Below are 16,388 nucleotides of genomic sequence, written 5' to 3' on the forward strand. Positions count from 1 at the left end.
AGAAATCGGTCCGAGTTTCGGTTTAAGCCAATCAACTTGCAGCTCTTACAGAAAAGCAGCAGTTTTCTCCGCACAAGAGCCTATCTTGCACGGAGGGGCGCAGCCAAAATGAAACTGCTGCTTTTCTGTAAGAGCTGCAAGTTGATTGGCTTAAACTGAAACTCGGACCGATTTCTAGTATTGTGTACACAAGGCTTTATACAAGTCATTAGTAATAATGTAATTAGGCGGCAGTGTGGTCTAGTGGTAGAGCGCCAGACTCGTAATCTGAGGAACCAGGTTCGAGTCCACTAGAGCCACGAAGCATGGAATGTTTTTCCGATAGCTGCGCGCCTCCGTGCAAGATAGGCTCTTGTGCGGAGAAAACTGGGTTCCGTCTTTCGGAAAGAGACGTTAAGCCGTTGGTCCAAAGGGTTAAAAGTGAGAGAAGGATAGTATTGGTAGTAGATTGCAAACCCTGCGGGGATATGCAATAAATTACGAATTTAGTAATAATGTAATTATGATAAATTTGGCCTAAATAGGCTTTCTATTGGCTGTACTTTGTATTTTTTACAAGTAAAAAAATATTCATGGAATAAGAGTTGGATACTGTTTAGATAATTTTTTACTCATCCGCTAAATGTTTTAATTTAAATAAAAGTTAACACTGCAAATTTATTATTTATTTTGTAAATTTATTTATATTATTATAAAAATAATGTTTATATTACATATAAACAATAATACATTCATAAATTCATTTTTTATATAAATAAACTACATAAATAATCAACTTATTTGAACGTATTTGAAAAGTGCATTATAGTTAATTTAAAAATGGTCGACAGTGTTCAAACATTTTACTCTAATTCGGTCTAGAATTTCTCAAGTAAAAATTTTGACACTGTTTAAACAATTTTTGATTGATCCGTCCATGTTTCAGGCTAACTATGAACAATTTGTATTTTACTATTATTGTGTGCGTGCGTGCGTGCGTGCGTGCGTGCGTGTGTGTGTGTGTGTGTATATATATGTTACGGGCAAAGTCAGCATGGTGTGCAGTGTCGGCATTGCCCGGGCAATGTCAGCATTGCACAACGCGACTGGGCAAAGTAGTTTATTAGCGGACATTGCCCGGTTTGATGTGGGCAAAGTTAACACTGCCCATCCAGCGATGGCAATGTCAGCAACGATTATCACATTGCGGACTTTGCTCGGTTCCAAGTGGGCAATGTCGACAATGCTAAATCTCCGTGGGCTAAGCTGCGCTAAATAAGGGTAAGGGTGCGGTCCCATGGAGCGTATTTCGCGGAAGCGGAATCAGCGGATCGCCAATCACAGCATCGTTTCCACAAGATCTTTACAAGGGTTCGAGCAGAACAATCTCCTGATTGGCGATCCGCTGATTCCGCTTCCGCGAAATACGCTCCATGGGACCGCACCCTAATTCTTCAGTTTAGCTACCTCAGCACAGAAATCGATGCAATTGGCTTAATCGACGCGTTTTTGCATGAAACGAACGAATCTGGAAGAAAAAAGTGTTGCTCTGCCCCGCGACGCGAGATATTAATCGTCAAAGTTGAACTGACGACATGTAGCAACACTGAACGTGCCCTGCGGCCATATGCGCATGCTCAGTGGTCGCACGCGCATGTAAAACTGCGCCAATTTTAAATGAATCAATCGTGCAGAATAACCAAGCATCTCGATTCAAGCAGTTAGGTCTTACGCTGGGAGTTTCATTAGTTTAATTATGCGTGGAAAGCACACACACACACACACACGGGGGGGTGCGAGGGGGGCCTTCGGCCCCCCCTCCCCCGCACCCACCCCGTCGGTAGGCAGCGTGGACCTCGCTTTACAACATAAAGTACATGCTAAGTTGTAAAACGAAATTATAAAGTACATGCATGGGGGAGGGTGCAGGGGAGAAAAGCCTTTCTGTTCACGTGCGCTCACGCATGTAAGCCCCCTTGCACCCCTCCATGCATGTGCTTTATAATTTCGCTTTACAACTTAGCATATACTTTATGTTGTAAAGCGAGGGGGCTGCCTACCGACGGGGTGGGTGCGGGGAAGGGGGGGCCAAAGGCCCCCCCTCGCACCCCCCGTGTGTGTGTGTGTGTGCTTCCCACGCATAATTAAACTAATGAAACTCCCAGCGTGAGACCTAACTGCTTGAATCGAGATGCTTGGTTATTCTGCACGATGTAACTGTTTAATGATTTTCGTTAAAGCAGGGCACATACACACGTGTGTATGCCCTGCTTTATAGAAGTTGTGATTTTCGTTAAAGCAGGGCACACACACGTGTGTATGCTGGTGTATGCCCTGCTTTATAGAAGTTGTGATTTTCGTTAAAGCAGGGCATACACACGTGTGTATCTCGTGTCGCGGGGCAGAGCGACACTTTTTTCTTCCAGATTCGTTCGTTTCGTGCAAAAACGCGTCGATTAAGCCTAATTGCATCGATTTCTGTGCTGAGGTAGCTAAACTGAAGAATTACCATACATTTAGCGCAGCTTAGCCCACGGAGATTTAGCATTGTCGACATTGCCCACTTTGAACCGAGCAAAGTCTGCAATGTGATAATCGTTGCTGACATTGCCATCGCTGGATGGGCAGTGTTAACTTTGCCCACATCAAACCGGGCAATGTCCGCTAATAAACTACTTTGCCCAGTCGCGTTGTGCAATGCCGACACTGCACACCATGCTGACTTTGCCCGTAACATATACACTACTCAAAAAAATTAGGGGATCACTTTTTGTCAGTAAATTTTTGCCCATTTTTAAACTGTAATTACTCAGCGAATAATTAAAGTAAAAAAAAGTTTAAAAAATGGTTTAACAGAACAAACTCTCTACTATAAGGTGCTTTTATTCTATTTTTACTCAGGTTAATACTCAAAGGCGTGGTCAGCTTTGAATAAGAACGTATTTGAGATATCCAAAATCTTGAAATTTGCAGTTTTCCACTGCCTAACAACAAAATTGGCGAACATAATCATTAATATCATCTCAAAGTACGGACTTTGCTCTTTCAAATGAAAAAAAAAAAATGTGTCCTACGCCGATTATTTAGCGAGATATCGCAATTTAAAGTAACCCCTGTTTTTTTATGATTTCAGCACAATATCGCCATTTGCGTAATTTGATGTGCACCACGGGTATGTTACTCAGTCAAATTTTGCATATCATGTTTGTATGTGTATAATATGGAGTGTATGTGTGTACATGTAGCGGTTTTTTTTTAGTAAGAAGTGTTGCCATTTTTTCGCCATATCACGCGTCTCGCGCAATCTTGATCTCATATTGATGCATTTTTTTACATCGAATTGAAGAGGCACTGCGTCAAATTTTGAATAAAACTCAAACTGATGTAAAAGAAATGCGTCAATATGAGATCAAGATTGCGCGAGGTAATACGGCGAAGAGTGACAACACTTCTTACTAAAAAAAAACCTCTACATGCACACACATACATATGTACACTCCATACACATACACATACACATACACATACACATACATGATGTGCAAAATCCAACCGAGCAACCTTCCCGTGGTGCACATCAAATTACGCAAATGGCGATATTGTGCTGAAATCATAAAAAAAACAGGGGTTACTTTAAATTGCGATATCTCGCTAAATAATAGGCGTAGGACAATTTTTTTTTTATTTGAAAGGGCAAAGTCCGTACTTTGAGATGATATTAATGATTATGTTCGCCAATTTTGTTGTTAGGCAGTGGAAAACTGCAAATTTCAAGATTTTGGATATCTCAAATACGTCCTTATTTCAAAGCTGACCACGCTTTTGAGTATTAAAACCTGAGTGAAAATTGAACAAAATCACTTTATAGTAGAGAGTTTGCAGTGTAAAATCTTTTTAAAAACTTTTTTTGGTTAATTATTTGCTAAGTAATTAATTACAGTTTAAAAATGGGCAAAAATTTACTGACAAAAAATAATCCCCTAATTTTTTTGAGCAGTGTATATATATAATAAATTATATTGTTTATAATAGATAATATTATATACTAATTTATACATTTATACATATGAACTGTTGAATTAAACTCATTTTTATATCAATAAATTACGTAGATAGGTGCTAAACTAATTTGAATATTTTTCAAAAGTCATAGTTAATCTGAAAATGGCGAAGTCCAAACTCTTATTTGAAGAAATCAATTCCATTATAGCGATCTTATTTTATATCTTACACTTTATCTACACTTACATTTTTTATTTTCGTCATTTTAATATACAAATAATTTCATTATTAATGGAATTAATAGAAATTGATATCTCACAAAATCAATGTTTTATCATAGGGACACAAAATCAATATCGACGTTTTTTTTTCATTGTAACAAAATTTTATACACTCATGTGATCGGAGCAACTTTATTTTATGCTTTACATTTTTACATCTACATTTTTCGCACTCTTTAGTAATAACTTTATTGGCTGCGTCCAGTGGCAAAAGCAGTTTAGTAAGCGCTCAGTGATCTTTTAATGTGATTGGTGCTTGCCTTTAGTTCTTCGCTGAATCTAAACGTAGAAATCAATAATAATAAAGAATCACTAAGCGCTTACTGAGCTGCTTTTTCTGCTGAATGCAGTAATTATCATTTAGAAGCTCGTACACTGGCAACGACAGCGATGGCGGGAAGCACCGTGGAGAAACGTGTCGCGAGGAGCGCGATTGTTGTCTCTCGAGTTGAAATTTAGACGGGTATTCACAGTCCGATCTCATATTCAAGATTGTCTTAAGTCTGGTCATGGACAGTCTTAAGATTTTATCCAACCAATGAAATGACCGTACAGTCTCGAGATTTATAGTGTTCTTATATAAGGACACAAATTTCTTCACAGTTTTTCTATGTTTTTACGTATTTCATAATTGGTTTGTGTAACGCACATGTTTATACATTGGTATCATTATGTTCCTGAGACTGCTTGTGTACATGAATAACATAAATATGTAATTATTTTTCTGTGTTTTGATCTTGCCACTGGTAAATTCTAAATTCATCTATTACTTCTAAAATAAAATTTTATTACAATCGGAATTTAACACTGCAAGATTTGCTTACGTATAAAATTTTATACGTAAATAAGCCATAGTTAATTTTTTTCAATTTGGTTGCCATATTGAATCCCCTCCCCATCTCATTTTGACTTATTAAATTTTTATTTTAAATTTGTAAATAGCATCTCTAAAAACTATTATATACTACAATTCAGCAAAATATGTTTAACAGAAAAATTTGTGCAACAAAGGGTTAAATATAAGATCGGAGTATGAATACTACTACTAGCCTTAAACGTCTCACGTCGCGGCCTTATATGCGACCAGGGAGTATATTATATCTTACTCCCTGTATGCGACACATCCAACGTAAATATAAATATGGAATTGTGCATAGAGTGATTTCTTTGATAGCTGTATCTTTTGTAGCCGATTGAAAATTGTGTGGCAAGAACTTATACGATATAGGTACAGTGACAATAACATTTAACTCGGTTCCTTCCCGGCCATTATCGACCCTGCGTATTTTATTTCGGTAATTAAATTAGTGTTGATGAGTTGTCCTTAACAATTGTAGAGGAAGAAGAGGAAATCTCGACATTGTACATCCGTCGTAAACGCAATTTCGCAAACACGTCGCGGGAATTGTATGATTTATCGGATTGATATCGCGTGTTAAGATGGTCGTTTTGCATGCCATTTGTTGCTGATTAGTGCAATGGCATAATAATAATCGGAATGATTGGATTTGTGCTCGTATTTGTGAGATATCATCTTTTGAGCGTTATTTTTATGGGCCTAAAATGGTCACTAATAGTCACGTACGCAGCGCTTTACATTTCTCTCGATTTTATCTTTTTTGTACATTTTGACCTGCAAAATGAAGTAAGTTAACGATGGAAACATCGATCGTCTTTAATCGATATTTGAATATCCACAAATTCTAATATCCACAAAACAATATGGCTGTTTGTGTTATCTATTTGGTCGAGATGCCTTTACATGCTTTACGTCAATTTGCACGTGAGGCGGATTTAACGTTTAAGGGGATCCTAAAGCCGTCTGTAATACCGGCTTTTTTTCTTAGCACTAATCTTTTAATTGACTTTATAGAAATGCAAAATTCTTGTCTAGAATTAAAGTACGCATCAAAATCTAGGTCATGGTGGTCAAATTTATATTAAAAACGAAAAAAAATTAATATTTTTGTTAATTTTTGGTATACGTGACGACAATATTTGCTTTGTACAAAAATTCCACGATAAATATCCACAAAATTAGACCGGCATGACCTAGGGACAACATTTAAGAACAATATCGTGCAATTAGATCTAAGATTGAAAACCTAGAAAAAAAGATTACTTTATATAACTTTTATATGTGCAAAAGCACATTCAGGTTGACAGGATAAGCAATATTGCGTGTGGCAAGAGATGGCGCAGTAATCGAACAAAGACAGATGCCTCTCGTTAGACAAGGACAGATATAGATATATGACAAGAAAACAGAATTAGAAATGTTGACATTACCGACGTCGAGGAAGTTCAGCCTTCACTTTAGGATCCCCTTAAAAGAATAATACAAGTAAGAAGAAAAAGAAAAGAAAATCGCGAAATTAAGGATTAAAACGCTTAGGTTGATGGCAGAGAACGAAACGTAGGTTCTTACATCTATCGTAATCGTAGACGTAAAGCAAGGCAGAGAAACCGTATTTCACATCCACACGATTGCTTTTCATGATTCACGATCTACGTTTCGTTCTCTGCCATCAACCTTAAACGGTGTATGCGACGGAACATAGTGAAGTCGGCGGCAAAAATCGCAGTCGTGTCGATTGGCCGGTTTCTATAGATTCGAATGATATCAGCTAATCGGCTGAATGACTCTGGCGATACGCTTATTTTGAAATTCTTGTCGTTTCGAGTGAAAGTTTTGCACGATGAATAATCTCGTTCGCTTGTCGTCTTGCATTCGTTTTACGTTCGTTACCAACTTCCCGTAATTGATGGAGAGCGCGTTAACGCGAGATCTGTAGGGTGCAAACCTTCATGATGCAAAACCCATGCAACGGAACGGCGTACGCAGAAAATCGCGGAACGAGAGCCTTGACCAATCAAAAGCTTTCCGCTGTTTTCGTTACGCGGATTCACGATCCCTATGTACATACCCATGAAGCATATCGAGAGCAGCGCGGATTGCGCGCAACCATCAATCACGAGTCTTCATTTGAAATGTGTTCAAACTTTATTTTAATATTTTAAGCGTTAAGTTAAATATTTTTAACAAGAAACTGATTAAATGCAACATTTATGAACATAATAATAATTACTTCTCAATAGAATGGTTAAAAAGTAATAATTGAGATATACTAGTCGTTACGCTTTGCTCATTTCGCCGCATGGGGACCTAGGGTCAGTGATTTCGCGTAACAGATGTTACAAATGTGGTACCGCTAACCTAACCGATATCACCGACAACTGTTAATAGAGGTTACCGTATGGTGAAGTTATGACACGAATATAGTCAGCTATTAATTTCTTGATCAGTTTGATCACTTTTATTTTATCATTTTTATGATGTGTGTGTATACACATATGGAATTGCGCTGTTCCGCGAAGAAAATTAAAACTATCCGCTAAAAACCGCGGAAAGTCACTGAAAATCATGAAACACTTGTGATTGGCCAAGGCTCTCATTCCGCGATTTTCTGCGTACGCCCTCGCCGTTCCGCTGCATGGGTTATTGCACCCTAAGTTTTATACACGCAGTACGCACTACGCCGCCCGAGGGCGGCGATATGCGCAATTCGATTTGAGAAATTTATCTTGTTTGTTTAGGAGGCCGGGCATTCTGGTTCTGGTAAATGACGCCGACTGGGAATTGCTGGTGAGTTTTACGCATAGCGTCTGTAAGACCCTGGTGAAGTCAGGAACCGAGATGGGCGACTGATGGGACGATGCTCGGACAAATAACGCTTACTCTTATTTTAGCAGTCTGTATTTCGAATATGTGCTTTCGCCGGTGTTACAATTGCTAATGGCCTCAGGGCCTGTTCCCGCGTTTTCGTGTCTCTCTCCCTCTTGCGCTCTTATCCTATCACAGCTCGAGCCGTACGCGGTATATCTACTACGCGACCAATGACAGGCGAGGTTGCCGCTGTGCGCGCCACCTCGCTGTATAACCTGTAGCGTTTCCTTACACGTCTGTTTCAGCCATTGCGCACTTCTCCTTGGATATCACACAGATATTTGAACAATTTTTGTGAAGGAATGTGAAAATCGTGTGTTCGATGACTGTGAAAATTTTTTGACAAAAGTTTCACGAAGTAAGAATTTTCAAAAACTATACGTGTTGCTCGGTCAATTTGGAATCGATGTCATACGTTATTATATGAATATAAACAAGTAAACATAATGATTGTTTTATCGTTTTTAGTTGAAAAATCGAAGAACATTATTTTTTTTATTTGGGGGTATTCTGATTTGAAAAGTCGTAAAAAAGGTATTTTTTAATGAATTTTTTGGAAGGAAACGGAAAAAGCGAATTATTTAAAGAATATATTTTTATTTTCTAAGTAACGCTCTTCTTTTTTATGTTGTATCCTGGTCACTAGGAGCTTGCAAAGAAAAACGCATTTAATGGTGTATATGAGCTGTTCTAGGTATCTAAAACGCAAAAATCAAAGATTTTCTTATTCAGAAGTATGGCTATTATCTGTTCAACATGAAAAATTCTATATAACATCATAAAAAAGAAGAGCGTTTTTTTTACTTAGAAAATAAAAATATATTCTTATATAATAAGACTAAAAAAACATGCAAAGTTTTTAACGTTATATCTATTCGCTTTTTTCGTATCCCTACAAAAAATTTCTAAAAAAAAACTTTACTTAATTGATCTTCTAACCAATGCTATTTTTTATGAGCAAAATAAAAGTTATTGAATTTTTTATATAGTATCGTCAAATTTTGTGTTACTTACGCGAAGTCATGGATAATTGTAAAATAATATTATTGGGAATATAAAACGAGTGTAGAATAAATTAAAAATTATCTGTTAGATTTTTGTGATAACTGTAAAGTTTCTTGAATTTATTTTAACATTTGTAAGATTAAATTTATATTATATTTGATTATTACTTTTCTATACTAAATTTTCTATCGAGATAAAGATTTTGCGTACGTTTTAAAAATAAACTGGAATTATTAAAACTTCATTCTTGAGGAAAACCTTTTAAATATAGATTTAAATGCGCAACGAGAATGGCAGACGGATTTAAATTCGAAAAGGATTGAATGGATTACTTAGCTACGCGATTCTTAAGTCGTCATACTGATATGAGAAGTTAATGCACCGTGTTCGGCGAACGAATTTTTTAAAGACGAGATTTATATTCTCAGATCTTTCTAAAATTATTAAAATTTATTAGGGATATATTTAAATATGAATATTCCATAAAAATTAACTTTTCCTTCGTCCAATGATTGTTAATTAAATTTTCGTAAGATTTATAAAAGTTTTCTAGATATAATTGAGCTATTTTAATATTTATTCTGTGTATAATTTTTTTACGGCGTAATATATTTAAATTAAATTATTAAATTTATTGCGAAAAACATTACCTTAGCCAGGGTTCGAACCTGGAACCTCCCTCATTCCGTGTAGGGCTGAGGTAATTTTTTCTCGCAATAAACTTAATAATTTAATTTAATTTAAATTATTTTAAAAGTGAGATGGTTATACAGTGCCTTCCGAAAGTTTGGGGCCACCTAAAAATAATTTGTGAACGGTTTGAAATATAGGATTGAAATTTATAGGGATACAATGAGATCACAAAGTCTATTATTTAACCACAAAAACACCCACCGTTATTATTTAACCGTGGGGTTTTTATCTCTGCTGACTGCTATGTTCAAATGATCATAACTCCGCGAAAAAAAATCGTACAGATTTCGGCGACATCGTGTTGTTTTCGTCTCGGAAATCCCTTTCGAACGAGCCTTCCTCAACCCCACATGCCATTTAAGATTTTTTGGCTCCCCCATCCCCCCGTCCCTCGGGGTGTGGAGGTGGGTGTTTTTGCGGTTAAATAATAGACTTTGTGATCCCATTGTATCCCTATTCAATCCTATATTTCAAACCGTTCACAAATTATTTAGGTGGCCCCGAACTTTCGGAAGGCACTGTATATATAATATAAGTATCAAAGATTACTAACGTCTTGACGATTAAAGGACCAAAACCAATGGTCGAATCGTCACGATGATTATTTGCCAAGTGTAGCCGGATGAAATGAAAAGTTTAATTGTTTAAAAAAAGAATTTCAAATATTTTTGGGAGTTATCGTAAGACTAGGCTAAAAACTACGAAACGTAAGTTACGAGTAAAAATAGGATTTTAATTTAATACATTTCTTTCCGAACTGTTTTTCAGTAAGGATTGCTTTTCCGTTCAGGTCACATCGGTCACATACGCTTTACGTTGTCGAGATTAATAATTTTGCTTATGACATATATCGTATAATATTTACAAAACTATATTATTATTAAGTAACATTGTTCTCACGTTATGATAACTGCATTATACATAATATATATAAGCATCAATATGACTTTATGAAATATTTTGTGATAAAGTTACATCTATATTAGCGAAAGTATCAAACAGTTTCGAACGGAATATATACAAATACTCTACACGAAAGAGACCTTGTAAAAGCCACGTTTGCGCATTTTAGGATTAATAAAATTAAGAATTCCATCGCTGAGTGCCGAAAGATTGCCGAGCGACGGTTTAAAATATTAATCCCAAACGCGCGGAGAAATGCGGCAGATAGGCGAACGATACCCTTCGCGCGATATTTCTTTTCCCGCGTCGCCAACTCCCGCAGTGACGCACGGCTGTTTCTGGCGTCTGACAAACGGGACCCCGTGACCGGTTTTTACAAACGGCATAATCGGCCTGTCGGCGACCGTCGCCGCCGTCGTTGTTGCCGCTTGCGCTGTAGCTAGGGTGCCGGGAGCGAACTCCGGACGCTGAAAGGGCGCAAATGACCTCGGTTTGCCACACCCACGGAGAGAGAATTATCATTTTAAATTTGTAAATGTACACGCCGCGGCTATTAGGAGGAGAGACGCGATTCTCGCCGGGGTAACGCTCGAGCGGGAAGATGCTGCAGCGCCGGGGAGCGTCGGAACGAGGGAAAAGATGATGGCTCTGGCCATTATTATGATAATACCGCCGCTCCTTGGCGAAGCTACTCCGCTCCGGCTTCGGCTTTTGCGTTTCCGCGTCTTTTCGCACGGCTCGCTTCTCAAGGCGCATATACGTGTCGTCCGTTTCCTTTTTTGCCCGCTTCCTTTGCCACCCACGTCTCTTTCTTCCCATCATAATACAGTCGCGCTCGTGAACGTCTAGCTCAACTTTTTCGGCTCTTGCATGTCGATGTAATGGATATCCTTGCTATCGATAGCTAAAGGAAAACGTTGAAAAGCACAAATGCGAAGTTAAAGATGAAATCTCCGCAAAGAGTCAGAGTCTGTCTTCATTATTGATAGCAGGGGCACGTATACAGAGTACGAGTACGTACATGATATATTGTACAAATTTTATTAAAGGAGCATGATTTCATACTGCGTATTAATACCGTCAAGAATGTCAGTTTATGTAATTTTTATGTTGTCTTATTTTCCGTTTTTAATAAAAAACATGTTCCAAAAAAATGTGCTATTAATTTATAAACTTTAAACACTTGTAGTTGGATAACTATTTCGAATTGGATCCATGTTTATAGGACATTTTCTACTTCAATTTATATCAGAAACATGCTTCTTTAATTTGTATATTATGTCATATAACACTCTGCATATTAGGGCATTTCAGATTCATCGAACTTTCATCTATGGATTCTTTGATCAACTCAGATTTTTCGTAAAAATATCGAGGTATAAATACTCTATTTAAGTTATAAATAAGACTAGAGGTCTATAAAGATTTTCATAACTTAAATTTTTGGGATGCAAGTGACGAAATCTTAATAATTTCAAAAATTTTACCAAAAAGATATAACAGAGTTTTAGTTTGGGAATTAAATACAATATTTAAAATTATCTACTTATTTTTTTTCAGGTCTATTTATTTCATGGTAAAAAATTGCACGAAGAAATAGCATATAATTATATTTTGACTAGGGCAAATTGGCTTTAAATTTCTTAAAGAATACATAGATCGATATATGTGAGAAAAAATATTTTCTTAAAGCTTATTTATTTCTTGTCGCGTCATTTCACAGAGGGTTTTAGCCATATTATATTTCGCGTCGCTCGATTGATCAGAGATATATAAGAAATAAAATTTCAGGGTGAAGGCGATTATAAACTATGCCCGCGGGACAAGGTGCTCTTCATCTCGACGCTACACGGAGGATAGAAGGTACAAATTTCTGATACTGAAAATCGACTAAGAATAAATGTCTATTCAAGCATTGTAAACTTTTGTAATATATATTTGTAAAATATTTTATATTTTGGACTGTCGCATTAAACGCGACGTGAGAAAATAAAATACTTGTTTTCAAAGTATATATCAGTTTTAAACAATAATTATGACATTGAAAAGAGTTGTAAGTCTTTTGCCTAATCTTTATTCGAAAGGACCGGATCGGTTTTTAAAATTATTTGTCATTGTTTGAAGATTTTTATCCTGTAAAAACGACACAATAGTGCGATTTATTTATCCTTAGTTGCCTTGGGATTAAATTCGTGTCTTGCAAATTATATTTTTATTAGAATGGAATATTTTTGTATTTAAAATTCTTAACATACGTAAGTATTTTTATATATACGGCGTTGCTAGTCCTGAAATTGAATTATCGGATCTTCTGTTTGATAGTTTTGCTATCAAGCAAAAATAATTCATATTTTTGAAGTTTAATTGGTTTAGATACTATATTCAGTTTTTACATGTTAATTTGCAAACTAGCATGTGATCTGTGAATAATAATAAGTTATCATGTTTACGTGCACGAGTTAATCGAAAGTTTTAAATTGCATCAATTAGTGGTCATGTATAATATCATTCGACTTTATTTTATAGTCACACGTGAATTGCATGTTTCCCTTGTTGATTTCGCGTTACCATTTTTTTTTAATGTAACGCAAAGTGAGATATTATTCGAATATCACGTTTATCAGACTCGCGTGTGATGCAATTTGATGGGTATTTAATTAAAAACGAAATTTACCAAAGTTTGAAAAAAATGTGTTTTTGATAAATTGAAATATTTGTAGACGAATAATGGATTTTTTTACATATAATTTATATTACATAAAGTATTTAAACTGTGAAATTATTTTCTGATCAACGTTTATAAGTCTTTTACTGGTAATTTATTAGCATTCCAATTTGCAATACTATTGTCACACTTGTTTTTTGAAACCACGCATCCTCTTCCTCTAGTCTCCCAGCTGCGAGCGCAATTTGACAGCAATGCGTACCTCTTACATTACAAGCTTCAATAGCTTTACGCTTATTGCTTTGAAATTGCGCAACAACACGAGGTAGCACGCATTTCTATTTTACTGAAAGGAAAGAGTTGAGTGATGGAAAATCAATAGGAAAAGAGCATCGGCAAAAAATGCCCGTTTTCGGTACCTCGATTTTTGAAACTTTTTTTATGCCAAATGGTTACTTATGATGACCCAATAATCCCTGCAAAATTTTAAGAGGAGCATACGCCCCGTTTAAGAAATATAGGGGGTCAAAGTTGACCATTTCCAATCAAAAAATATAGCAGCTTCACATTTATACTCCAATAATAATGTCCAAAAAATTCAGCCGAAATGGTTCTTTTAAGATTTTTGGCTGCTGATTACGAATCTGAAGTCAGATTTTAAAAATTCAAAATGGCGGATCCAATATGGCGGACTGATTTTTCTTAAATTCATCGGATTCACTTGAAACTCGTTACTCGGGGGTTTTGGGGGTCGCTGATTGCGAATCTGAAGTCAGATTTTAAAAATTCAAAATGGCGGATCCAATATATCCAACAAAGGCAAGATGTAATAATCCAACCAACGAAGGCAAGATGTAATGCATAATCCAGCCAGCAAAGGCAAGATGTAATCGACAATCCAGCCAGCAAAGGCAAGATGTAATCGACAATCCAGCCAGCAAAGGCAAGTTGTAATAATCCAACCAACGAAGGCAAGATGTAATGCATAATTCAGCCAGCAAAGACAAGTTGTAATAATCCAACCAACGAAGGCAAGATGTAATGCATAATCCAGCCAGCAAAGGCAAGATGTAATCGACAATCCAGCCAGCAAAGGCAAGTTGTAATAATCCAACCAACGAAGGCAAGATGTAATGCATAATCCAGCCAGCAAAGGCAAGTTGTAATAATCCAACCAACGAAGGCAAGATGTAATGCATAATCCAGCCAGCAAAGGCAAGATGTAATCGACAATCCAGCCAGCAAAGGCAAGTTGTAATAATCCAACCAAGTCTCGAGCGCTGTCGTTCCGAGCGTTGCTATCGTGCAGACCGTCCAGGGCGGCCACCTCAACACAATGGAATGTTAATAAAATGACGATCTGCTGATCGTCTTTTGTTTTCAGGGTTTCGTAACTCTAGGCCGAACTGTTTAAAACGAGACTCAGTCCGCTCGATGCTCACCGCTCCTAGGTAGAATATAGGTCCAATGTAAGGAAAAATAGGTCCATTGTAGGACAAAATAGGTTCTATGTAGATTTAATGTAGTGACAAAGAAGATTTAGTGTTGGTTAAAAGTTAGTTCACCGTTAGATTCGTGATCAGCGACCCCAAAAACCCCCGAGTAACGAGTTTCAAGTAAATCCGATGAATTTTGATAAAATCAGTCCGCCATATTGGATCCGCCATTTTGAATTTCTCTAAACTGACTTCAATTTCGTAATCAGCGACCCCAAAAACCCCCGAGTAACGAGTTTCAAGTGAATCCGATGAATTTAAGAAAAATTCGTCCGCCATATTGAATCCGCCATTTTGAATTTTTAAAATCTGACTTCAGATTTGTAATCAGCAGCCAAAAATCTTAAAAGAACCATTTCGGCTGAATTTTTTGGACATTATTATTGGAGTATAAATGTGAAGCTGCTATATTTTTTGATTGGAAATGATCAACTTTGACCCCCTATATTTCTTAAACGGGGCGTATGCTCCTCTTAAAATTTTGCAGGGATTATTGGGTCATCATAAGTAACCATTTGGCATAAAAAAAGTTTCAAAAATCAAGGTACCGAAAACGGGCATTTTTTGCAGGGGGCTTGCCGATGCTCTTTTGTCACAAAGATTGCGAAATTGCTAAGTTGTGTTTTATATCGGCAAATATGTTTGATGCCTCTAGAAATTTCAATCACAAATACAAAAAAAAACATTCTTCAATGTTTAACTATAATTTTAAATAGGTATACAATGCACAAATCTATCTTACTATAATATATTATTTTGTTTGAATTTTATATATGAATCGAGAACTTAATTAAAAATTTGAGATAATGATATATTAAAAAGTCATTCTTTTTTTTTAACGATGTCTATAAGCAAAAGCTATTTTATAAAAGTTGCTTATAACTATAAGAAACACACTTGCTATTTTTAGGTCTTTTATAAAAGAATTCACATGCGCATATTAAAATAAAAAAACTATTTATTCGTAAAAACGTTATACAAATATGAATATTTTATGTGCATTGTTCTAAATATTTCTACGTGTTTCACAATAAGGTATCTTTAAACATTGATACATTCGTCGGATCTTTGTGAGCTTTGTAAATCTCGAATGATGAGGACAAGTGGCTTCTAATTAAAGCGAATGGAGGGAGAGGTGAGTTGTGCCTCGTTAGTACATATCGAACTCGTAGTTAGTCGACGCATCTATGAAATAGATTTCGCGACATCGGAACCAATCAATCGCCGACGTGGCGGATCGATGGGATCCACCACTATATACCGTATAATAATCTAGCGATATACAATGGCACCAATTAATCACGCGCATGAGCCACGCGGAAAATTGGGAAGAGGAGGAGGGAAAGATCCTAACGAGCATTGATCTCTCTTGCTCTTCACTCTTCCCTCCCCCTTCTGCCCGCGTACTTTCCGATCCTTTCGTGCGCGCGTGCACGCGCGTAGTGCATGTGCGCGAGTATGCGAAATGCATCCGCCTATCAACGGGAGCCTGAGTGTGTCGCAATCGCTAATGGCCTAGCGGGGTTGGATGGTCCAGTGATTAATTGTGTCACCCGTGATTACATTACGGACGCTGCGGATCCACTATATTATATACGGTTATACGTGCGTGTAGCGGGCGGGATTGCGCGTTACGT

At 36.8% G+C, this 16,388-nt stretch overlaps 1 long non-coding RNA gene across 1 annotated transcript; it reads left to right on the forward strand.

Moving 5' to 3' along the window:
- Nucleotides 1-3,103: 3,103 nt before the first annotated feature.
- On the forward strand, nt 3,104-12,602 carry LOC139816162 (uncharacterized). Its single transcript, XR_011732957.1, has 3 exons — nt 3,104-3,151; nt 7,860-7,908; nt 12,382-12,602. It is a non-coding gene; the product is annotated as an uncharacterized lncRNA (long non-coding RNA).
- The last annotated feature ends 3,786 nt before the right edge of the window (nt 12,603-16,388 follow it).

The sequence above is a fragment of the Temnothorax longispinosus genome, chromosome 7 (assembly GCF_030848805.1).
Source record: "Temnothorax longispinosus isolate EJ_2023e chromosome 7, Tlon_JGU_v1, whole genome shotgun sequence".
Classification (NCBI taxonomy): Eukaryota; Metazoa; Arthropoda; class Insecta; order Hymenoptera; family Formicidae; genus Temnothorax; species Temnothorax longispinosus.